The 26,991-nt window shown below is 40.5% G+C and overlaps 1 pseudogene; it reads left to right on the top strand.

The window, feature by feature from the left end:
* Positions 1-2,063: 2,063 nt before the first annotated feature.
* On the top strand, positions 2,064-2,182 carry LOC145412335 (5S ribosomal RNA; annotated as a pseudogene).
* Positions 2,183-26,991: the final 24,809 nt, after the last annotated feature.

Here is a 26,991-nt window from a genome sequence, read left to right as displayed (position 1 = left end):
GAGCTGTTTGATATATTTATTTTAATTATGAAAGGATTGCCTCTTCCCACTTTTATCCCTTCAAATTTTCTTGCAATTATACTTGCTAAATTAATTAGCAATGTTAGAAGTGTTGGGGAAGTAAATAATAATTAGAATATTTTTAGAGCAACACTGCCAAATTTTATGCCACGTTTCTCTATTATCGTATAATATGGTATGCAGAATAGTTTTATTCTTCCTTGATACATGTCAGCACTTTCATTACAGTTACATTAGTATGAGTTATGTTTATGTATCATTCCTACTACACAAACCACAGGCGTTATACATCGTAGGGTTAGGAAACATGGCAATAGTGTAGGCAGAGGCAGACTCCACCAAAATCCTATGTTTAGATTTGTCAGACTATAGTCATATGCTTATCTAGCCTATGCTTGAAACTCTCAATGGAAGAGGCAGCAACTACTTTACTAGGTAGCTTATTCCATTCGTCTACTACTCTATTACCAAACCAATTTCTACCGATTTCCTTACTGAAACGGAATTTTTCTAGTTTGAAACCATTATTTCTAGTTCTAACCTGTATGCTCACTTTAAGTACCTTGCTAATATCGCCCTTATTTATACTCTTCATCCACTTAAACACCTCAATTAAGTCTCCCCTTACTCTACGCCTCTCTAGCGAATGCAGACTTAGTCTTTTCAGTCTGTCTTCATATGACAGGTTCCGGACGTCATGTATCATTTTTGTCATTCTTCTCTGTACATTTTCTAACGAGTTAATATCCATGCTATAATAAAGACACCAAAATTGTACTGCGTAGTCTAAATGTGGTCTTACTAATGCTAGATAAAGTTTCAGTATTACTTTAGATGATCTATTGCTCACGCTTCTCGAAATAAATCCTAGGACCCTATTTGCCTTATTTCTCGCATTAATACACTGTTGCCTTGGTTTAAGGTCGTTACTAACCATAACTCCTAGATCCCTCTCACATTCCGATTTGCTAATTTCTTTGTTATCTAAGCTGTATTTAGTGTCTCCCATGGTCTTGCCTACGTTAAGTACTTTACATTTTTCAACGTTAAATTCCATTTGTCAAGTCTTAGACCATTTGGACAATGTATCGAGGTCTTTTTGTAAGTTATGGCAATCGTCAGTCGAGTTAATGATACGCCCTATTTTTGTATCGTCGGCAAATTTGCTGATGCTGCTATTGACTCCTAAGTCTAGATCATTTATATACATAATAAATAATAAGGGACCGAGTACTGAACCCTGTGGTACACCGCTAGTTACTAATCACCAGTCCGACTTAGTTCCATTTATTAATACTCTCTGCTTTCGTCCTTTCAGCCAGGATTCTATCCATTTTAAGATATCGCCGTCTATACCGTGTGCTCGAACCTTTCTAACTATAAGTGTGGGACCCTATCAAAAGCTTTACTAAAGTCCAGATAAATAACATCGTAAGCTTGATCGCTATCTACTGCCTCATAGACCTCCGAGTAGAATGACAACAAGTTTGTGAGGCAGGATCGTCCTTGCCTGAATCCGTGCTGACTTTCGTTTATAAGATTAAATCTTTCTAAGTGTTCTCTAATCTTATTTGCCAAAATTGACTCTAACATTTTTCCTACTATTGACGTTAGACTTATCGGACGATAATTCGACGCAGCTGATTTATCACCCTTTTTAAAGATGGGCACTACGTTTGCGGTCTTCCACGCCTCTGGGACTTCTCCTGAACTTAAAGAGTCATTAAATAATGTTAAAAGTGGCTGACATAATTCTTCTTTGGTTTCTTTTATAATTTTTGCATATATATCGTCCGGACCTGGCGATTTTTGAGGTTTTAACTTATTAATTTCTCTCAATACGTCCTCCTTACTAACGGTCATTTTACTAAGAATATTTTCCGTATTCTCATCGTAAATATTTGCTGCTTGAGGGACCAGGTCTATATTTTCCTTGGTGAATACTGATATGAAATAATTATTTAGGATGGAGCACATTTCTTTATCTTCACTGGTAATGTCACCTGATTCTGTTCTGAGTGGTCCTATCCTATCTTTATTTTTCGTACGGCCATACCACGTTGAGTACACCGCTTCCCGTCCGATCAGCGAAGTTAAGCAACGTTAGGTATGGTTAGTACTTGGATGGGTGACCGCCTGGGAACACGAGATGCTGTTGGCATCCCTACGTGTCAAGTGGGGTTGGTGGAGGATTAGTGCCCCTACCTGTAAAACAATTAACTCTAAGCCATTGGCCACCCCGTCTGGGATACATGGCGTCTGGCAATGAATGAATGAACATTTGATAAAAACCCTTGGGGTTTACTTTTGATTCACTTGCAACCTTAATTTCATAACTTCTCTTTGCTTTTCTTATCTCCCTCTTTACTTCTCTATTTAAAATCGTGTACCGGTTACGTAAGTGTTCCTCTCCACGTTTTATTTTTCTATATATTCCTTTCCTTTGGCCTATGAGAGATTTTAATCTGTTGTTTAACCATCTTGGTTCTGAATTATTCGTTCTAAACGGTTTTGAGGGGATATATCTATCTTGGCCTCCGTGTATTATATTTATTAATACATTTATTAATAGTCACAGATATAAAGTTACACGAATATAGTATGAGTATATACACATTGTTTCATAACAAGAAACAGTGGTAAATTTCCTATTATAAAATTGTGGAGATTGTGGTATGGTCACAGTGTAATGAGAGAGAGAGAGAGAGAGAGAGAGAGAGAGAGAGAGAGAGAGAGAGAGAGAGAGAGAGAGGATTATAACATATAGGTGAGAAGCAAGGGAGGGAAAGGAGGAGGAGGTAGGTCAACAATTATAGAGGACTTTAGTCTGAGAACTGACAGTAATTATAAGATTTAGAGGAGAGGTAAATTGGCAAACACAGGTGAAGAGAGAGAGAGAGAGAGAGAGAGAGAGAGAGAGAGAGAGAGAGAGAGAGAGAGAGAGAGAGAGAGAGAGAGAGAGAGCGTGGTTGCATACTGTTGTTGAAAAAGGATGATAGCATTAGATATTAAGTTACCTAAATAAATATTGAGTGATACTGTAACAAAACTGTCGTGCGGTTACATTGTTACAATTTGTAGTACATCATAATATGGTACTAAATACTGTATAATATCTAAATATGGAGACTTGATGCAATATACTTAGTGATAAATACATGAAGAGAGGAAAAGGTTACAACAGTAGAAGTTGGTATGAGCTTCAGTGAGATACCCATTAGGGAGAGGGGGGAGAGGAAGGTCAGTAATAATGGGATTTAGGAGGAGATTATTGGTAAACAAAGGTGTGGAGAGAGAGAGAGAGAGAGAGAGAGAGAGAGAGAGAGAGAGAGAGAGAGAGAGAGAGAGAGAGAGAGAGAGAGAGAGAAAGAGCAGCAGCAGCAGAAGCGACTGTGTGGGGATATAACAGATAGGTGAGAAGCAAGGGAGGGGAAGGAGGAGGAGGTAGGTCAGTAATTACAGAGGATATTAGTTTGAGAACTGTCAGTAATTATAAGATTTAAACGAGAGGTAAGTTGGCAAACACAGGTGTGGAGAGAGAGAGAGATAGATAGATAGATAGATAGATAGATAGATAGAGAGAGAGAGAGAGAGAGAGAGAGTCGAGACTGGAGGGAGAGCTGGGGGAGTGGGGAACAAAGCAAGGTAAAGGATTATTAGTGGGAGAGGGGGGGTGCATTCCCTGCGGAAAGGGGGAATGCGGGTTAGGGGGGGGGGTCTGCCTGGGGGTAGTGTTCTGGAGAGGATGGGCTGAGCTCCCTGGGGAAGAGAGGGTGGAGGAAGAGAGTGATTGAGCAGGGCAAGAGTACATGTACTTCACACATACATATATCCCTATATACATACATATAGATATACATAAAAACATGTACCTTCACACATACACATATCCCTATATACATATCCCTATCGATACATTGTCCAAATGGTCTAAAACTTGGCAAATGGAATTTAACGTTGAAAAATGTAAAGTACTTAACGTAGGCAAGACCATTGGAGATACTAAATACAGCTTAGATAACAAAGAAATTAGCAAATCTGAATGCGAGAGAGATCTAGGAGTTATGATTAGTAACGACCTTAAACCAAGGCAACAGTGCATTAATGCGAGAAATAAAGCAAATAGGGTCCTAGGATTTATTTCGAGAAGCGTGAGCAATAGATCATCTAAAGTAATACTGAAACTTTATCTAGCATTGGTGAGGCCACATTTAGACTACGCAGTACAATTTTGGTGTCCTTACTATAGAATGGATATTAATTCGTTAGAAAATGTACAGAGAAGAATGACTAAAATGATACATGACGTCCGGAACCTGTCATATGAAGACAGACTGAAAAGACTAAGTCTGCATTCGCTAGAGAGGCGTAGAGTAAGGGGAGACTTAATTGAGGTTTTTAAGTGGATGAATGGTATAAATAAGGGAGATATTAGCAAGGTACTTAAAGTGAGCATACAGGATAGAACTAGAAATAATGGTTTCAAACTAGAAAAATTCCGTTTCAGAAAGGAAATCGGTAGAAATTGGTTCGGTAATAGAGTAGTAGACGAATGGAATAAGCTACCTAGTAAAGTAGTTGCTGCCTCTTCCATTGAGAGTTTCAAGCATAGGCTAGATAAGCATATGACAAATAAGGGGTGGATATAGAATAAAGAAAATATTATAACCAATACTAATTCAAAAATAAATTTTCTTTTCAGGTTACACTATGATAGTCTCTATTCTCCTTTCACACTTTCCTGTAAAATGTCCACGCCAGTTTTTCTATACGGCGTGGTGTTCTTTCTGACTTTTTCCTGCCGGCTTCGGCTGGAGGGTTTGGAGGGCGGGGGAGAGCCTTCTTCTTTGCTATCCTTATCTCATTCTAGTAGTTCAGTTACTCTTCTAGGAGCTGCCTAGCATGGGCCAACCGGCCTACTGCAGTTATCCTCTCTTCTTATGTTCTTATGTTCTTACATATAGATATACATAAAAACATGTACCTTCACACATACATATATCCCTATATACATACATATAGATATACATAAAAACATGTACCTTCACACATACATATATCCCTATATACATACATATAGATATACATAAAAAATGAGATATGCATACAAAACAAAAACATATACCGAATAAACATATACCCACATACAGGCATGTCATACATACACATACACATACATATACACACATATATACATACATATACACACACATATACATATACATACATATACATATTTACACACATACATATATACATATATATACACACATACATATATACATATATATACACATACATACACACATACACATATATACACATATACATACATATCCACATACACACACATATATACACATATACTCATACATACACATACCCATACTGCATCCACCCATATACACACATACATATATACATATATGCACATACAGTACATATACAGACATACCTATATACAAGGACGTATAGAGGTGATGTGGGATTAAAATATATGAATTGTGTTACACTGCACAAGCGAAACCTGGGAATTCATTGATCACCTTTTTAAGGCTAGAAGGCTGTAAGAAGTGTACCAATAGATCATCTCTACTATTTGAGGAACATAATTCTCTGTATGGTTTAACATATGGACACTCAGCAATGTAGTGCTCTAAGTTGTGCTTTGCGGTCTCTCCACATACTCTGCAGTTTCTAATCACATTGCTACCTGACCGTATTATTTCCCAGAGATATCTATATTGTAGTCTAATTCTACTGTAGGTTGTTTGCTGCCTTCTGGTAGTAAGTTTTACACTGACATAGTCAGGTGCCTTGTACTTTGATATTGATACATAATTTCTGAATGTTACGTGTGTGTTTTTTATCTTTTCTAGGTGTTGGCTGTACTGTTGTATAACTCTAGAACCTATTTTAGCTTGGATTCCACTCACAGGTAGGGCGAATTTATAGTCCACACTATCTTTCAGTGCCCCTTCTCTCGCTAGAGCGTCTGCGCGTTCATTTCCTATGATACCACAATGAGAAGGTGCCCATATGAAGTCCACTGATTTACCATTTCTCTGTATCTTATATACCAGTGCACGTATTCTGTCAGCCAAAAGTTGGTACTCAGGTGATCTTGACTGCAGAGCCTGTAAAGCACCGAGGCTGTCAGACACTATAATAGCACCTTCATCTTTTCTTCTTGCCATTGCTAAGGCATAGGTTATTGCGAGCATCTCACATTGGGTGACTGAGCTCCCGTCACTGAGACGCATCGATATTGCACCACTCTCTTCCTTCTGCTCTCCATACCACGCAACCCCGGAGCCCGCTCGTCCATCCTCCAAGAGGGACCCGTCGGTGTGGTAGATCGTGGAATCCCCTGGGAGACCACTGAGCCTGTGCAGGAAGTCCTGTCTGAGGAGAGGGGCAGGCGTATCTGCTTTCTTGTGGGAGAGATACATTAGAGAGAGATTTATCTTCGGAGCTTGCCATGGTGGGAGGAGTGTTACAGTGTGCCGATTGTTATCAATTTAGCCATGTACATTAGTTTCACAAAACAATGTCTTCATTGCCCTAATCCACTTATTATTTGAATGCACTCAGCTTGAATGAAATACTGCATTATAGAATGCACCATCATCCCTTGTGTTCAATGAGCTGATGACTTGTTTGGTGGCTATACTGACTAATCTATGTTCAATCGTTGTAAATCCTGCCTCTAACCTGATTGATTCTCGTCTAGCTGACATGGGGGAGCCTAATATGGCTCTTATAGCCTTGTTCTGGATGACTTCGAGTCGTTTGATGCTGGTCTTAGTCAACGGGAGGAGAGAACTGGCACTATAGTCTATGACTGATCTTACCATAGTAATGTATAGCTGTCTTACGAGTGGTACTGTGGACCCAACATTGCCTCTTGCAACCCTTTTAAGCAGTGCTAGTCTTGCCTTTATCTTTTGTGTAATCTTACTTATTTCGTCACTGTGTTGGTTGGTTTTACCTAGGAGAATACCCATGTATCGATAGGTTCTAACTTCCTCAAGGACTTTTCCCTGTATTCTAATGTTTCCCCTGTTCTTTCCCTTCCTGTGTAGTACTTTGGTCTTCTCTGGTGCTATTATCAGTCTTATGCTAATGCATGTTTTAGAGAACTCCTTAAGAGCTCTTGTCATTAGGTTACGTGTGTTGGCCTGTATTATTATGTCATCTGCATATATAGTGAATGTGACTCCCTTGATGTTTATTTTTCCGATTGTATTCATGATGATGTTAAAAAGAGTAGGTGACAGGACTCCTCCTTGTGGTGTACCTGACTGCATTTCTTCCCATCTTGAGTACACCCCTTCAAAGTATACACTGTATCTGTCAGTTAAATACTCCTGTACTATTCGTCAAAGTGTCCCATGTGTCATTGATGCTAATTCGGTGAGTATTATATCTGGGTTAGCTCAATCAAAGGCCCCTTTAAGGTCTACAAAAACTGTGTATCTTTGTGTGATGCCTGCCTTAACCCTGTGTATGCATTGATGTGTTCCCCTCCCAGGCAAGAAACCGTAGAGACACTTGGCTAGTTTGGGTTTCACGACGTGCAGAAGCCTGTTGAGCATAATCCTCTCAAAGAATTTGCAGAGACACGATGTTAAAGATATTGGTCTGTATTCGCCTGGCTTTCCTGGTTTCGGTATAGAAACAATTATGGCATTCTTCCATGCTTTGGGGATGGGTCCACCCATCCAGATCATGTACAGACGAAGTACAGGATTGCCCTTGATGGTAGTAAAAAACTTGATAACTGCATAGGTGATTCCGTCCATCCCAGGTGCTGTTGATCCTTTTGTTTTGAGACACTTCCTAAATTCCTCTTCAGTGATAGGTTTGTCATCCATCTCATGTGCCCTGCCTACTGCATCACGTAGCTTGTTTATCTTTCTTTTGACTCTTTTTCTACATGAATGTCTTACTTTAAGCGGTAGGTTGTCTTTGCAGGATACAGACGACCAATGTTTTATGAGTTCCTCTGCTTTTGCTGTCGGGTTACTGTGTAATGGTTTGTTTTTTTTTTCTTTCCTTGGATGACATCGATCTTCCTCGCTATTTCTTGTTGTGGGGTTTGATGATTGATGGTTTGAAGGAAGTTGGCCCAGTATTTGTCTCTTGCTTTGAGCTTGACCTGTTGAACCTGTTTCTCCATTCTTTTAAAGATTGTCAGGTTTTCAGGGCTCGGATTATTTTCCCATTTTTTCTTTATTTTCTTATATTGCCTGTTTATTCTTTTAACTGCCTCATCACAGTTGTACCATCTCTTGATCGCATTTGGCTGACTTCTAGGCCCTCCTTTTTTACTGGTGGTAATTGCTGACTCTAGGTTACTTATAAGGTCTTCATTGAATAGAGGTGTGTAGTTCTCATACCAGAGTTCCAGCTTACTCTTTATCATGTCTTTCTGCTTGGTGGGGATTGTGATGTATTTCTTAGGTCTGATTATTCTCCTAAAGGCTGTAGTGATTTCTATTTCGGCATACAAACCAAAGTGGTCGGAGGTAAGGGTATCCACAACTTCACTGCTGTAATTCAATCCTGGGTCATTGATTGTGCATATATAATCAAGCCTGTTTCTCTGCATGTGTGTCGGTTCTGGTTGGCTGAGTAACTTCGTTACAGTATGTGTGCTCGTGAGGTGTGAATATAGGGTGACTCCATTTGGGTTGGCTTGCCTATAGTAGGATTCGCGTAAATTTGCGCCTGTGGTGTGGCCCGCACCTGTGTACAATGGTGCCACGTTTCCCCAACTTGCGATGTGAAACGGAAGCTATTTATGTACAAAGCATCACAAATACGATAAATTCAGATGAATAAAACTTACACTTTTGTATTTTGATGGATGAATCAACATTAATCTTATTATGCATAAAATATTTATACAGTAACACAGAAACATGGCATACATATTGTACAGTTTTGCTAAAAGAAATTGTAGTCACTTTTAATGGTTTTTAGCGTAGTTTTAGGTTGGGTAATAATATCACAGTTATGTTTATAAGATAATGAGCCTGAAAAAAGAAGAAATATGCCAATATCCAAAGTAAAAGAAATAATTTATATAATTCTTGTGAGTGGCAACACTGACACACCCAGTCTGGCCTAAGGTAAAGTACTATCCCTCCATAGACCCAAGCATAGCTTGTACAGGTGTTGCTAGGGAAAAATGCTCACATTTACTGGCTTTTACCGTAATTTTAAGGGCGAGGAATAATCACATTTATAATCATAAGCTAATATGTAGGACAAAATAGTAGGCATATGCCAATACCGAAGTAAAAAAAAAAAACATTATTCACTCGCGAGCGGCAACACTTCCACACCCAGTCGGTGGCCTTGACCTCAAGGGTGGTGTGGAAATGATGTCAAATTTACAATATATACAATATTATGTAAAAGAAAATATCCAAAATGTCTCTTGCAATAAAAGAGAGAGAGAGAGAGAGAGAGAGAGAGAGAGAGAGAGAGAGAGAGAGAGAGGCAGGCAGGAGAGGAGCAAGGTTGAATGCATTGTCGGCATGATGGGGGGTGGTGGTGGTGGAGGCATTGTCAGGCTGAGAGAGAGATGGAGGAAGGGGAAAGAGAATGAATGAATGAAAATCAATCATGGAACTGCAACAACAGGTCATCTGTCGCCGTATACAAAAAATGATAAATATCACTAAATATAACAAAACCAAATTAACAAATGAAAGCACAATTATAAATAACTTATAAACGAATCAAAAGTACTCAGGGTGGCTCACATCTCCCGCCAAGAGAGAGAGAGAGAGAGAGAGAGAGAGAGAGAGAGAGAGAGATAACGGTATAGAAAACGTGGCAACACTGTACACAGGTGCGGGCCACACCACAGGCGCAAATTTACGCGAGTACTACTGTAGTAGCATTACTGCCTAACCTTGGATGTACTGCATCTAGATCTCCAGCAATTATCGTAAGTACATCGCATGTTTGAAGGTAAGCCTGATTTAAGTCGAGCTTACCATGTCCAATATATGCATTGACAGCCTGAAGGAGCTCTCTCCCTCACTCATCTGTGATGCTACTGTGAGTGTCTGACTGTCATCACCGAGAAAAAATATGGGGTTAAGCCGTGTTGGTATGGTATTCTTGATGTAGGTAATTAGGCCCTGATGTCTGGTGTAGGCGTTGCCACTGCATCGCCAGTCAAAGCTGTCAACAGTGAAGTGATGGTATCCAGATAGGTCCAGCTTGTCATTATTATCATATTTAGTTTCCTGGAGGCAGATGATCTTGATGCTGTTTTCTAGCACAAACTGTTGTAGTTCGATGTACCTATGTTTCAGTCTGTTGATATTCCACGTCAGTATCTTGAGTGGGGAGTTATTGGTCACTGTCATCCTGTGTCTGGTCAGTGTTGCGTGCCGCATGAGTGAGGTATTTGAGCTTGTCAATTGCTTCTACTACTCTGGTGATGGCTATGACATATTCTGAGTCTGGTTGCAGCGATGTTTGCTTTAGAGTACTTCTCACAACCTTCATTGATAAATCTTTTTTTTTTTTTTTTTTTTTTTACGTATTCAACTCTGGGCGAAGGCTTCAGGGCCTATTTCTTGGGGGCAGTAACCTATCCCAAGGCCCAGTAGTCCTCCTACACCTCCACATGTCACCACTTCGGCGCTAACACCCACCATCCATACTGAATACATGCTAGGGCTGTCTCATACAGGATTGGTGTATTGGTATTAGCGGGGGTATTTTTACGACATGTCGGCGGGTTATCTGGCAGATCAGGAAAGTCTGTTTTTTTAGGAAATTCAAATCCTTAAACTGTTCCCTGCCCCAGCCGGGATTCGATCCTGGGTCCATTAGGACTACAGGTCGCCTCTCTACCGATTCGGCCACCGCCTCCCCCCAGGGAAGCCTCCTGCTTATAGTGTTAATGGCTTTCTGGCATTGCTCTGGTGTGTATTCTAGAGGGGCAATGGATACTGATGCGCTGTCTTGCTTATCCTCATTATCACTGTGTCGTGAGCAATGTTCTTCATTTGGGGATGTGTCATCTTCTTTTTCATTTTCGTCATTGCTTTGTGAGTGTCGTTCCTTCCGTAGGTCTGCGATAGTCCTTTCCAGGTCGGCAACTTTCTTCCTCAAATCGTTCGTCTCCGTAGGGCCCTCTTCATTTTCATTCTTGTCATTTCGTCGTGAGTGTTGTCTTTTCTGTAGGTTGGCGATGGTGATCTCCATGTCAGCAACTTTCTTCCTCAGGTTATTCATCTCTGAGAAGTTTTCCTCAATTCGCTTAATTGCGTCACATATACTTTCTATTTTGCTGTTCATACTGGAGTATGTTGCATCAGGTTGCATTGCCCATGGTGGTGCCGGGAAGTGGTTCTGGTTATGGAGTGGGGGTTGGGCAGACGTGGGAGAGAGGCAGTTTGGGGAGCTGTGGTGCGCTGGGCAGCAGGGTGGGGTGTTCTGGTGGGAGGAGGGGCAGGATGGGGAGTTGTGGTTGACGGGGATGTTGCTGATGGTTGCAGAGTGAACTCATATGAGGGTTGGGAGAGTCCTGTGTCAGGATTTTGAGCTGCAGCAGAGGCTTGTGCAGGCTCACCACCCGTAGGTACGTACATGCAATTGGTAGAATTTGCATTATGATCTCCTGCACAATTTGCACACTTACGGTTGAATTTTTTACCTTTCTTTATTTCCTCAAGACACACTGACGATAAGTGAGGTCAGTCAGTCGCTCTCGTGAGGTCAGTCTGTTCAGACGTGCTAGAGACCTGTGGTAGTGTTGTGCTAGTGTGTTTTAGTGATCTGTGTTAGTGTGCTGTAGTGATCAACGATAGTGCTGTGCTAGTAATCCGTGAAAGTGTTGTGCTAGTGTGTTGTGGTGTCCCATAGTGACCCGTGATAGTGTTGTGCTACCTTGTGTGAACTAGTGTGTAATGGCTTCCTCGGCAGAGAGCTGTGTCCCCACTGCAGGTATTGAAAAGGACTACCTTGAATTAAAGGAGGAACTTCTCGAACTGAAGCGGGAGGTACAAATTCTCAGGCAGGAGAAGGCACAAATGAGGGAATTGTTGGAGGAGATGTTGGTGGAGAAAGAGAATAAGGCTGAAGGTTGGACACTAGTTAACAAGGGTGCAGCGAAGTTCACTCTTAAGAAGTAAACAGAAGTTAAGACCACTAATGCCTTCGACGCACTACGGGACGAATGTGAAGGGAAGGCAGAGAGGGAAGTAGAGGAGAAGGAAGGTGAGAGAACTTCCAGTACAGGTAAGTATAATCAGAACAAGAAAGGTAAGAAAAATGTTGTTGTTGTTGGAGACTCCCAGGTGAGATATCTGAACAGGGCCATGTACAGTATACTCCACTCGCTAAACATGTGTGTCTTCCAGGGGCCAGGGTGGCTAATGTGGTAGAAAAAATTTCAAATATCGTAAAGGAAAGTGGTGACAAACCCACTGTGTGCCTCAGTGTAGGAGGCAATGATATTAGTAGCCGTAAGAGTGAGGTACTGTGGAAAAGGTACAAGTTGATGTTAGAAAAGGTTAGGGAGAGGGGAGGAACCCCTGTAGTGCTTGGTGTTTTACCAAGGTGGCGGGTTGGAAGGGAATGGTTGAGCAGGGCAATAGGGTTTAATTGCCGCCTTGAAAGGTATTGCAAAGATAATGCAATACCTTTCATAGACAGTTGGGACCGGTTTTATGGACGGAGTGCCTTGTATAGTTGGGATGGGACTCATCTTAACAGGCAGGGAGTTACTGTTTTAGCTGGAATGATAGATAGGGAGTTGGAGGGATTTTTTCGAGATTGAGAAGTAGGTGTACAGGAAGATGCAGCAACTACACTCAGAAATCATTATTACCATGTTTGGATAGATGCATCAATACTTGCAAAATTAAGAACAAAAGTTCAACCAATAGTGTAGATACATCCACTCAGGCACCTCAAATTGAGCAGGCGATGATAGATGATAGAACAAGCGATGATAGAAGGGAGATAAGCGATAGTACAAAAAATTGTTATATTAGTAAAGTAAAGAGTTTCCCAGTTAGTAATAAAATAAATAACAGCAAATGCCAAGGTAGAGGCATAACTACTAGTAATAATCTGAAAGTGTACTACACAAACAGCCGGAGTTTACGTAATAAAATGGATGAACTGAGGGCTTTAATTTGTACAGAGAAAATAGACATTGTCGTTATTAGTGAAACTTGGATGAATACAGACACTCGAGAATTTTTAGCAGAATATCAGATAAAAGGCTATAATATTTTTGTGTCAAACCGTCAGGGAAGTAAGAGGGGAGGGGTAGCTATTTATGTAAAGGATTCATTAAACTGTTACAATAAAGCAGACATTAAAGTAAATAGGGACACAGAAAGTGTCTGGGTTGAAATTAGTAACAATAGGGAGAAATTAGTCTTAGGAGCAATTTACAGATCTCCTAAATTAAGTAGAGCTGATAGTAAATACCTTTGGGAGGAAATTAGGAAAGCATCACAGTCCAGCTTAGTAATAATTGTAGGGGACCTTAATCTGCCAAGGATAGATTGGAGAAATCAGAAAGGAGATGCAGAGTCAGAGGAATTTCTAGAGGTAGTACAGGATAATTTCCTTTATCAGTATATCAGGGAGCCCACCAGAGGTAATAATATACTAGATTTGGTTTTAGCTAATAAAAAAAATATCATTAGCGATATAGAGGTTGGCGGACGACTTGGTAATAGCGATCATGAATAAATTAAGTTCAAATTTATTTGGGATGTCTGTTCCACCGAAAATACCTCCACCGTTCCTAATTTTCGTCTAGGAGATTTCGATGGCTTAAGAGCTTATTTTCGAACGGTATTCCACAGGGAGATTAGCTATTTGAGGGAATGTCAGGTCAGTGGGGAACCCCAGGTCATAGGTCAGGCGCAGGAAACACCTGGGGATGTCCGTCAGGTGTCTGTGAGGAGGGAGGTGGAAGATAGGAATGTAGTCCAGGTGACGGAAATTAACTCAGCTCCAGTACCAAGCAGACGATCGACCAGTGAGAAGTATAACGAGTTAATAAATATAATACACGGAGGCCAAGATAGATATATTCCTTCAAAACCGTTTAGAACTAATAATTCAGAACCTAGATGGTTAAACAACAGATTAAAATCTCTCATAGGCCAAAGGAAAGGAATATATAGAAAAATAAAACGTGGAGAGGAACACTTTTTTTTTTTTTTTTTTTTTTATGCGAGGAAGAAGGAACCAAAGGCCATGAGCCCGCAGTAACAGTTCCCTCCAAGAGAAAAACAAAACACAACAGAGAGCCAAATTCAAGATCCGATCATTTGGAGATGCCTGGACACACTGCGCTTGAAAGACTGGAGATCATAGGCAGCAGGAAATACAGATAGAGGGAGACAGTTCCAGAGCTGACCTGTTGCATAAATGAAAGACTGGGAGTAACGGTTAACTCTTGCATTAGAGAGTTGGACAGAAAAGGGATGAGAGTTTGCTGCCAGACGGGTGCTACGCGCCCGTCGTAGAGGTGGAGGAATGCAAGCAGACAGTTCAGAGGAGCTGTCTGCTTGCATTCCTCCACCTCTACGACTTACGTAACCGGTACACAATTTTAAATAGAGAAGTAAAGAGGGAGATAAGAAAAGCAAAGAGAAGTTATGAAATTAAGGTTGCCAGTGAATCAAAAGAAAACCCCAAGGGTTTTTATCAAATGTACCGAACGAAAAATAAAGATAGGATAGGACCACTCAGAACAGAATCAGGTGACATTACCAGTGAAGATAAAGAAATGTGATCCATCCTAAATAATTATTTCATATCAGTATTCACCAAGGAAAATCTAAGCCTGGTCCCTCAAGCAGCAAATATTTACCATGAGAATATGGAAAATATTCTTAGTAAAATAACCATTAGTAAGGAGGACGTATTGAAAGAAATTAATAAGTTAAAATCTCAAAAATTGCCAGGTCCGGACGATATATATGCAAAAATTATAAAGGAAACCAAAGAAGAATTATGTCAGCCACTTTTAACGTTATTTAATGACTCTTTAAGTTCAGGAGAAGTTCCAGAGGCGTGGAAAACCGCAAACGTAGTGCCCATCTTTAAAAAGGGTGATAAATCAGCTGCGTCGAATTATCGTCCGATAAGTCTAACGTCAATAGTAGGAAAAATGTTAGAGTCAATTTTGGCAAATAGGATTAGAGAACACTTAGAAAGATTTTATCTTATAAACGAAAGTCAGCACGGATTCAGGCAAGGACGATCCTGCCTCACAAATTTGTTGACATTCTACTCGGAGGTCTATGAGGCAGTAGATAGCGATCAAGCTTACGATGTTATTAATCTGGACTTTAGTAAAGCTTTTGATAGGGTCCCACACGAAAGGTTAGTTAGAAAGGTTCGAGCACACGGTACAGACGGCGATATCTTAAAATGGATAGAATCCTGGCTGAAAGGACGAAAGCAGAGAGTATTAATAAATGGAACTAAGTCGGACTGGGGATTAGTAACTAGCGGTGTACCACAGGGTTCAGTACTTGGTCCCTTATTATTTATCATATATATAAATGATCTAGACTTAGGAGTAATAGCAGCATCAGCAAATTTGCCGACGAAACAAAAATAGGGCGTATCATTAACTCTACTGACGATTGCCATAACTTACAAAAAGACCTCGATACATTGTCCAAATGGTCTAAAACTTGGCAAATGGAATTTAACGTTGAAAAATGTAAAGTACTTAACGTAGGCAAGACCACTGGAGATACTAAATACAGCTTAGATAACAAAGAAATTAGCAAATCGGAATGCGAGAGAGATCTAGGAGTTATGATTAGTAACGACCTTAAACCAAGGCAACAGTGCATTAATGCGAGAAATAAAGCAAATAGGGTCCTAGGATTTATTTCGAGAAGCGTGGGCAATAGATCATCTAAAGTAATACTAAAACCTTATCTAGCATTAGTAAGGACACATTTAGACTACGCAGTTCAATTCTGGTGTCCTTACTATAGAATGGATATTAATTCGTTAGAAAATGTACAGAGAAGAATGACTAAAATGATTCATGACGTCCGGAACCTGTCATATGAAGACAGACTGAAAAGACTAAGTCTGCATTCGCTAGAGAGGCGTAGAGTAAGGGGAGACTTAATTGAGGTGTTTAAGTGGATGAATGGTATAAATAAGGGAGATATTAGCAAGGTACTTAAAGTGAGCATACAGGATAGAACTAGAAATAATGGTTTCAAACTAGGAAAATTCCGTTTCAGTAAGGAAATAGGTAGAAATTGGTTTGGTAATAGAGTAGTAGACGAATGGAATAAGCTACCTAGTAAAGTAGTTGCTGCCTCTTCCATTGGGAGTTTCAAGCATAGGCTAGATAAGCATATGACAAATAAGGGGTGGATATAGAATAAAGAAAATCTTATAACCACTACTAATTCAAAAAAATTTTCTTTTCAGGTTACACTATGATAATCTCTATTCTCCTTTCACATTTTCCTGTAAAATGTCCACGCCAGTTTTTCTATACGGCGTGATGTTCTTTCTGACTTTTTCCTGCCGGCTTCGACTGGAGGGTTTGGAGGGCGGGGGAGAGCCTTCTTCTTTGCTATCCTTATCTCATTCTAGTAGTTCAGTTACTCTTCTAGGAGCTGCCTAGCATGGGCCAACCGGCCTACTGCAGTTATCCTCTCTTCTTATGTTCTTACATTTAGGTGTACCCTTGCACTCGCTAGTTTTGTGATTCCAGCTGCAGCATACTTCACAGGGGGAAGGCCTAGGGATATATTCCTCTACAGTCAGGTCGTGATCTATTATTGACAGTGAAACTGATGATGGTATATATCCTTTGCACCAAGCTATGACCTCTTTATGGTATTTACTCCATTTGTTCCAAGACGCTCCTTTAATGTATGGGTGTTCTTGGTTAATATAGTCTAGTGGCATATCAGTATGCAGTCCCTTTATGATTATTTTTGTTGTCTTCACTCTTGGTGCAGGCTTATATAGAGTTATGCCATTAAAGCCTTCCGTTGTAAGTTTGTGCGTCGTGCTTGCATCTTTGCCAACTATCATTGGGCTAGTTTTGCCAAAAAGAGCTTTAACTTTAAGTCCTGAATGATAAGCCTTTGATATCCATTCTATTTTCTCTTCCTTACTGAGGTTGCAGTCCCTTGGAAAGTATAGTACTGTACCTTTTTCTGTGGAGTATTGCCTGGCCACTTGCTGAGATTGTGAGAGTTGCTGCTGTTTTTCCCGTCTCCTCTTGTGTCTTGGCTGTACTAAAGTGAAGTTGTCACCTTCAGCGTCAGATCCATTCTCAGGTTTATCGTTGCTAGCTCCACTGTTGCTGTAACAGTCACTGGTACTTTCAGTCTGCTGGGGTTGAGTTGTTGGGAACCGTTGCCGATTTTCCTCCTGGATAGATACATCGCTGTTAGTTTCACTGTTGGTGTTACAGTCACTGATATTTTCACTCTGCTAAGTAAGAGTTGTTGGGGACCGAGGCCGATTTCCGTCCTGGGTCGCCATGGTGGTGTGAGCGGGAGAGCGGTCAGGCCGTGACCTGTGACCTCTATGGCTGTACGTGCGCGACTGGTGGAAAGTGCTGACTGCTGAGTGGCGTGGTTGGACTCCTCGCTCTGGTTAGGGTGATTCCTCCTTTGAGCAAGTCCTCCATCCAGGCTTGTTGACGCCGCCACGGTAAGGCGACTCTTTCCATCGCCACATAATAAACACATGCACAAGCACATACCGTAAAGCACTTACAAACACATACATAAACTCACTGCCACCACAACCATTCCAAACTTTCAACCAAATAGCATCGTTCATGAACCACCACCAACAAACACCCATCAGAAACTATCCTAAACAGACAGACATACCTGTAATTATCCTACATTTAGCCAGACTGTAATAGGATCATCACCCTTCCCTGCTATAATACGATTACCAAAGCATTAAATACTGTACAATTACAAGCAAATTCGCTCTGCCCTTACTGCAGTGCAGCCCTCCACACCATAACACACTTGCCCACCTCATGCACTGCACCATCACATCACAGACAACCTTTCAACATAACCTCAACAAATAGTCTCTGGCAGCGACCGGGTGAGGTGACCAGCTTCTTGTAGTCCACTGTGTTCAAATCCACATGAGTCTGAGATTACAGAAAGAAAAGCAACAACATTCTTCCGGTCATCGTATTTTCCTGTTGAGCCTTCTCATCTCTTCCCTTCACGTCCATTTTTCCTTATCCATATTTCAGCCTTTCTTATTTCCTGCTCTTCTTCATTTATTTTTTCCACGTTTCCTCCCCATTTACCTCCTTTTCCATCCTTCTTTCCCATTTTCTCCCTTTAGTTTGATGCCTTTCACGTTTCTCATTTCCCTTTTAACTTCACTCTTCTGTACTGCCTCCCCCCCCCTTTTTTTTTTTTTATACTTTCCTTTCTTCCTGAAAGAAATTAATAAGTTAAAACCTCAAAAATCGCCAGGTCCGGACGATATATATGCAAAAATTATAAAAGAAACCAAAGAAGAATTATGTCAGCCACTTTTAACATTATTTAATGACTCTTTAAGTTCAGGAGAAGTTCCAGAGGCGTGGAAGACCGCAAACGTAGTGCCCATCTTTAAAAAGGGTGATAAATCAGCTGCGTCGAATTATCGTCCGATAAGTCTAACGTCAATAGTAGGAAAAATGTTGGAGTCAATTTTGGCAAATAAGATTAGAGAACACTTAGAAAGATTTAATCTTATAAACGAAAGTCAGCACGGATTCAGGCAAGGACGATCCTGCCTCACAAACTTGTTGTCATTCTACTCGGAGGTCTATGAGGCAGTAGATAGCGATCAAGCTTACGATGTTATTTATCTGGACTTTAGTAAAGCTTTTGATAGGGTCCCACACGAAAGGTTAGTTAGAAAGGTTCGAGCACACGGTATAGACGGCGATAACTTAAAATGGATAGAATCCTGGCTGAAAGGACGAAAGCAGAGAGTATTAATTAATGGAACTAAGTCGGACTGGGGATTAGTAACTAGCGGTGTACCACAGGGTTCAGTACTCGGTCCCTTATTATTTATCATATATATAAATGATCTAGATTTAGGAGTCAATAGCAGCATCAGCAAATTTGCCGACGATACAAAAATAGGGCGTATCATTAACTCGACTGACGATTGCCATAACTTACAAAAAGACCTCGATACATTGTCCAAATGGTCTAAAACTTGGCAAATGGAATTTAACGTTGAAAAATGTAAAGTACTTAACGTAGGCAAGACCATGGGAGACACTAAATACAGCTTAGATAACAAAGAAATTAGCAAATCGGAATGCGAGAGAGATCTAGGAGTTATGATTAGTAACGACCTTAAACCAAGGCAACAGTGCATTAATGCGAGAAATAAAGCAAATAGGGTCCTAGGATTTATTTCGAGAAGCGTGAGCAATAGATCATCTAAAGTAATACTGAAACTTTATCTAGCATTAGTAAGGCCACATTTAGACTACGCAGTACAATTTTGGTGTCCTTACTATAGAATGGATATTAATTCGTTAGAAAATGTACAGAGAAGAATGACAAAAATGATACATGACGTCCGGAACCTGTCATATGAAGACAGACTGAAAAGACTAAGTCTGCATTCGCTAGAGAGGCGTTGAGTAAGGGGAGACTTAATTGAGGTGTTTAAGTGGATGAATGGTATAAATAAGGGAGATATTAGCAAGGTACTTAAAGTGAGCATACAGGATAGAACTAGAAATAATGGTTTCAAACTAGAAAAATTCCGTTTCAGTAAGGAAATCGGTAGAAATTGGTTTGGTAATAGAGTAGTAGACGAATGGAATAAGCTACCTAGTAAAGTAGTTGCTGCCTCTTCCAGTGAGAGTTTCAAGCATAGGCTAGATAAGCATATGACTAATAAAGGGTGGATATAGAAAAAAAGAAAATCTTATAACCAATACTAATTTATAATTTTTCCTTTTCAGGTTACACTATGATAGTCTCTATTCTCTTTTCACACTTTCCTGCAAAATGTCCACGCCAGTTTTTCTATACGGCGTGGTGTTCTTTCTGACTTTTTCCTGCCGGCTTCGGCTGGAGGGTTTGGAGGGCGGAGGAGAGCCTTCTTCTTTGCTATCCTTATCTCATTCAGTTACTCTTCTAGGAGCTGCCTAGCATGGGCCAACCGACCTACTGCAGTTATCCTCTCTTCTTATGTTCTTATGTACTTATTCCTTGCTTACACCCATTCCCTCCTATCCCCCTTCCTTTTAAATCCTGTCATTTTTCTCTCTTTTTTTGGCTTCACTCCCCCACACTCTCTCCCTTATTCTTCTCACTCCTCCTTTCTTTCTGTTTTCCTTTTCCTGGTTTCTCCCCGTTTATCTCCATTTTCCTTCTCTCCTTCCTATTTTAATTTCCCCTGTCTGAGCACTCTCACTTATCTCTCCTTGCTTATGGGTTTATTCCCTCACATTTTCTCCCCTCTTTCTCTTCCTTCGTTCCTTCCATCTTCAGCCATCCTTGACCTTCTTTCTGCTTGATTCCTCCTCTCCTCTTCGTTGCCTTAGTCACGTTCCCCCTTTCCCATCCTTTCTGTTTTATGCTTCTTACATATTACCCAGAATTCTTGAATCTTTATTTTAATTTCATTTTGTTTTGACTCCATCCTCGATTTTCCATCATTACTCTTTCTCTTTTTCATTACTCTTTCATCCATTTATTCATTATTCTTCCCTCCGCCTTGTAACTCAGTTCCTCCTTAATTTAATCTTTATTTTTTCATTCTTTTATTCTCATTCTCTTTCTTTATTCCTCCCTTCACCCTTCTTCTGAGCTGGCAAGTGCAAGACATCTGAACTAAGGATAAAAGAAAGGCTAAAAAATGACAAGGAGAAAAACAGGAAGGCAAAATGAAAGAACCTGGAAACTCTGGGGAGAAAGTTGGAAAACTAGAAAACAGAAAACGAAGAAAATGACAAACGGGGAGAGAGAATGAAATCTCTAAGATTTTGTGCATGAATTACAGATCAGTGAGGAAAAAATGAAACTGCCATAGGCAGCGCACTTGCCGGATGGATCCAGTTGTGTCTGCATAGTTTTCACCGGCATGTAGGCCAGTCATTTGGCGAAGTTTTTCGCGCTTTATTGCGAAGCACAGGATGGGTTTAGGAAGTTAAATATTGCATTGCCAGGTGCACCATACCTTTCTCTTCTATTTGCGAAGGAAAAAAAAAAATGATTTTCGAAATTGGGGTCCAGGCCGGCAACTAGGTCCCGACGCTTTTCCGGACCCACGGCCATTGAGGGGTTTCAACCACCCACCCGGCCCTGGGCCTTTGGCCGATTTTGATGAAAAACAATAGGCTTCCACGGTTTATGGAGATCTACCTTTTTTTTTTTTTTTTTTTAACGATTGGCGCTAAATTGTGATCTGCGGAGTGCAGACTAACAGACAAGCGTACAAAAGTGACCAGTATGTTTTGGCGAATCTTTCGATTCCAGCAAGCAATAAGGAGCGGGGAAAATACAGGACACACGAAGAAAGGTAAAGCAAAAAGAAACAGGGAAGAGATGAGACTAATTTTTAACCTGCCTCATGCTAGTGCCAGGTAACTGTATGCAGCTGAGGATATTGCCCAAGTAGTGAAGAGATTAATAACGCCAATCCCAACCCCTGCAGTTCGAAAACTCATTCTCAGGCAAGGAAAGTCGTCTGATGACTGAACACATGGAACATGAAAGACATTACCGTAATGAAAAGTCTGACAGGAAGAATATGAGAGAGAGAGAGAGAGAGAGAGAGAGAGAGAGAGAGAGAGAGAGAGAGAGAGAGAGAGAGAGAGAGAGAGAGAATTTCAATAAGCTGCTATATATATGACTCTCTAAATGATTTCAATAACACGTAAAAAGACAAACTATTGTATAATTAAATGCATTTTAACAACCAAGCAACAATAAAATTACCATCATGATATCTAAAGCAATAAATCAACCAGCTCATTAACCTCAGCCAGCTGATGACAGATTTAACAAATATCCACACTGTATATGACGTGAAATTAACGATGACACGATATAAATGAACCTCCATTATCTCTCTTCACAACCTGCCAACGAACGCTCCCTTGGGACGCTGTTTTCTATCACTGCACCAAGGATCCTAAACTAGGACAGAAATTTAAGGGCCGTTTTCTCGTGGCTTTAGGTGGCTTTCTATCACCTCTCCTGCAGAACTATGGCTATCACCGATATACTGTCTTTACTCTTTTATGTTACTAATCTTTTTAGTAAAGACATGGCATATCTTATTTGATAATGTGAACGTGCTATGTGACAATGTACTGGTAGGAATGTAGCACACCATAATACTGTGTGTGTGTGTGTGTGTGTGTGTGTGTGTGTGTGTGTGTGTGTGTGTGTGTGTGTGTGTGTGTGTACGGCAGCCGACAGCAGAAAAAGGATTTTGATAAGCTTGGCAGGGTGGTTGGAACTGGGTCCAAGATGGGCTAGGTTCAGAGTCATATTGACTGAAATTTAATGGGTGTTCTAGGCTTTAGCTCCTAATAATTGTCTCCATTGGTACTACATTTCGCGGCAAATGCGGCGGGCATTTCCGTGGAGTTTCATGCATCTAGGCAGAGAGAGAGAGAGAGAGAGAGAGAGAGAGAGAGAGAGAGCACTTCATTGATGCAGTGAACAAACGATTACAATCAGCAGAAAATGGTGGTGGTGGTGGTAGCTGAGGTGGTGGTGGTGGTGGTGGTAGCTTTGATTGTGGTGGTGGTAGCTGTGATGATAGTGGTGGTGGTAGCTGTGATGATGATGGTGGTGGTTGCTGTGACGATGGTGTTGGTGGTGGTGGAGGTGGTACAGTAGCTGATCAGAAACGTCCCTTATTTGGGCAACTGCTTGCATTGCTGCCCTTAATAATTTGCTCCAAACAGAAGCGCGGTTCAGAAACAGCTCTTACCTGGTCAAGTGCTGAGCGGCCCGGTAGGGCCGTGAGGTGCTTGTGTAGTGCTACAGAGTCTTACTTGTAAGTTGATCCCACTTCAGGCTAAAACTTCTTTTTATTGACACTGTAAATCATATTCTCCCTACATAAACAATTCTTAACACTAACAACTCATCCGAGGTGGAAAAAAAAAAAAGTTTCAATGACCTCCAAGCAACCCTCCCTCATGTACTCCTCCATTATTCCATCTTTCCACCTGGTTTTTGGACTTCCTCTTCCCACTGCCATACCAGCTTGGCTTCGATACACCTGACAAGACAATTTTCACTCTCTAACCGTCCTGTATGTCCAAATCATCACATTACATTTGTCTTAATCGCACTTACAACAAATCTTTCATCATCATCATCATCATCATCTTCATTATCACCATTATACATTGTCCTCCCTAATACATGACGTGGGATGGATCCAGAAATAAGAAGCACAAAAGCAGGAGAACTATCAACAATGTGCTCAATGAAAGGGATCGTAACTACTAACTAGCTAATCATGGAAGTCCTCGAATGTCTCAGTTCCATCGCATGCATATATAATGCACACAAAAAGCTGCATCACATGACTGAAGGGCAGAGACCATGCCGTCGACTGCCATGTTAAAAGAGGTGCATCTCCATACATACAAAGGGGTGGGGGATGTATATTACGGTCTCCAATCTTGGATGTTGCCCGGACGGTTCAGTCTGCTTTTGTCAGGAGCGAAGGCATTCTGGTTGCTTCATGAAATTATTAATCAACCATGCACACAGTGAACGTAGAAATGGCGGGGAGGGAGTTATAGGAAGCTTAAAACGATGCAGTTTAGACACTGGTAACGTTAAGCCGTTCCTGCAACACATGAATGTTGGTTGCGTAATGTATGGACCCCTTGTACTCCATCCATCCATTTTATCTTCAGCTCTTTTGCTTCATCAGTTCCCATATCTTGTTTACTTATGCAGTCACCAAATCGAATCATCGTCTGTCCCTTTCATGGCTCTTTCTATCGTAAACTGACATATGATAACGATATATACATCCTTTTCATCTCTCACCTCATATCCATTCTTGCTACACGGCCATACCATCTACGCACATATTCTTCTCTCTGATTAACAGACGTGCTTAGATCCACATCATTCACAAACCTTTATCATTCTTATCTTCTCCAGCTCAGACAATCCACATACACTGTTATATTCAATAACATCCACATTTTCTTGTTAATAGCGCTCTTGATTGATTTATTGATTTTTTTTTCCCCAAAACCATACGTAAATGTGGGCACTTATACATCATTTATGCCGTTCTCTTCAAGCCTTTGTTTTCAGTCTTCTGTTCCTTATGAAGGCCTTCACAGCACTAGACACTTTACTCCCGTGAACCACTCTCCTTTCAGTTTCATTTCCACAACTACATCTCTTTTATAGGCTATCATTGAGACAATGTAACATTCTTCATGATGATTATTTCCCTCAACTGAATACAAGCGTTTGGTGGTTGCCGGAACAAAATACCTACTTAATTACTTGCTTTCTATGGAGTTAAGTCGATTTGAAGTTTACACTCTTCCCAACAATTACGCCCCTGCATTCACACGCAAATCATTGGGTAAGTCACCTTTCAGTAACAATATATATATATATATATATATATATATATATATATATATATATATATATATATATATATATATATATATATATATATATATATATATATATATATAAAACGATATTTATCTGACTATTTCTGTTTGCTAACATTTCTCTCTCCTCTCATTTTCTGTCTTGCTAATGTATACTTTTATAGTCGAGAATAATAATTCCTTTACATTCACTGGAAAGGATACGGCGTCTTTCTTTTTTTGTTTGACGGAAGCTATTTATTATTATATCTAGCCTGAAAGGAAAATAAATCAATACACTCCTTTGTATTTTATATTTGCCAGCGATACAACGGATTGTGGGATTTTTGACAAGCGCCAGCTTTAGTATTAAATTTCTGTTTACATACATTTCATTTTCTTTTTACTTCTGGTTACAGTTTCACTCGCCAGCATACATTTGCAACTCTTTTACGTTCTGTCTAATATGTCAAATGGTCTCTCTCTCTCTCTCTCTCTCTCATATCACTGCAAGAAAGAGATCTACGACACATGTCTCAATCCCTAACAAAGATTTGATTAAGAAATCAGCGGGACTGGCAACACAAATACACAACTTGATAGAACTCAGAGAGCGTATACCTCCGCCAAAGCCACCTCCATTAAAAGGGATCCAGATCCGTGCTCAAATTCAAGCAATTGTTCCATGACCCAGGGCCCACTCATCCACACAATTTTATCGAAATTTAATTAGAGCTTTTGGAGATATTATGCGGGACACCCAGGATCCGGATCCGCCCCCAAATTTAATTTTTTCTTGGTTCATCGCCCATCCTTCCATATAATTTCATTGAAATTCCTTTACAACTTTTGGAGATATCGTGTGGACTGGCAAACAGACAAACATAAGTGGATACATAACCTGCTCCTACTTTGCTGGCGGAGGTAATAATAACGTAGCATTTCCAGTAATTCACTAAAGCAACATGGAGAGGTTCCGACGGCCACCTATAAACTGTCATACTGAAGCAGAGAAGTGTTGGTGAACGATGCCAATTCTAATGATTTTGTATGAGAGTTATGAGCTCTAGATCTGTTCAACTTGCATGCCACATTACAGAACGCATCCAGCATCACAGTTTAACTAATGACTGTTGGATAAGAAAGGTTATAACTTATACCTATGGATTCACGAAGGTCATTAACCACTTAGGCATTTTGTAATTTATTCTCAGGCAACTATACCTATCGATGTTATTCAGCTTCAATGAGAGTTTTCATAGTGCATGACCTATTCATTTTAAACCTTTTAGTGTTACTGTTTTTTCCAAAGTCGAGTAAATTCGTCGGATGGCAACCTCAGTAATACAGAAAAAAGTAACCGTGTCGAGAAAGTTCAAGAGAGAGAGAGAGAGTTTCTGTAGCATCAGAAACATGGGCCTCGCGATCTCTGGATGGATGCTGAACCTGGCATCACCACACACTTTTTATTTTAACCTGGTTTATGACTGACATTTCTTCATATAGAATGCAGACCCGTAACAAGAAAGTAACACAACAGCATAGACAAGGGAGGAACACAACAGCATTGGGCTAATCTTGATAAGATTACTACGGAAGGAATGTATAACCGTGGTATTCTCTTACTCTGCCATTGAGCTACAAGAGACAAGCTGAGACTCCCCGCTAAGGTCAGGTGAGCGACATATATGCTTGAGGTGAGGTGAAGGTAGCTCTGCTCCCTATTACAAGCACTGGTAATCTGGCCAATAACCGCAATTTTCACGATCGGTGCTGCCTAATGAGGTCAGGGAGTGGACACCAGTGAGAAGATAGGAAGCCTAAGTATCTGTATGTGCAGTTATGAAAGTCTTCCATAGAACACGTCTTACCACTCTTAATTTTAACCCCATCAGACGGAGGACATTATTTTCAGTAGTCATGCTGTTACCAGATGATTTATTCAGATAAGGACAGTCCACTAGTAGTGATGAGGTTAATGAAGTCTATATCAATTGCCACAAGTTCGAGAGTCCCTCCTAATAATCCAAGTAAATAATCTGGCTGCAGCAAGATGAAATTGTTATACTACGTCATCGTATTTAAGAGATTAATCACTTCATTACGATGACGTCTCTTGTACAGCGTGGTCCCCAGAAAGTGATAGCAATTGTGCGGCTGAGAAACTTGGTCGATACCGCTTATTTTGAGTCACCCTGTATTATATTTTTGTCTCTAGACGATCTCATTCAGGAAAAGACTTTTCGAAGTGGGGCAGTTAGGAATAGCCATCAGTGACCCCTGCACTACAAGAGGCCTCCACTAAACTAAACATAATC

This window comes from Coenobita brevimanus, chromosome 92 (assembly GCF_032717465.1).
Source record: "Coenobita brevimanus isolate Jiangsu-jjx chromosome 92, ASM3271746v2, whole genome shotgun sequence".
Classification (NCBI taxonomy): domain Eukaryota; kingdom Metazoa; phylum Arthropoda; class Malacostraca; order Decapoda; family Coenobitidae; genus Coenobita; species Coenobita brevimanus.
The sequence above is the reverse complement of the archived record's forward strand: the minus strand, read 5'-3'. Positions and strand labels throughout refer to the sequence as shown.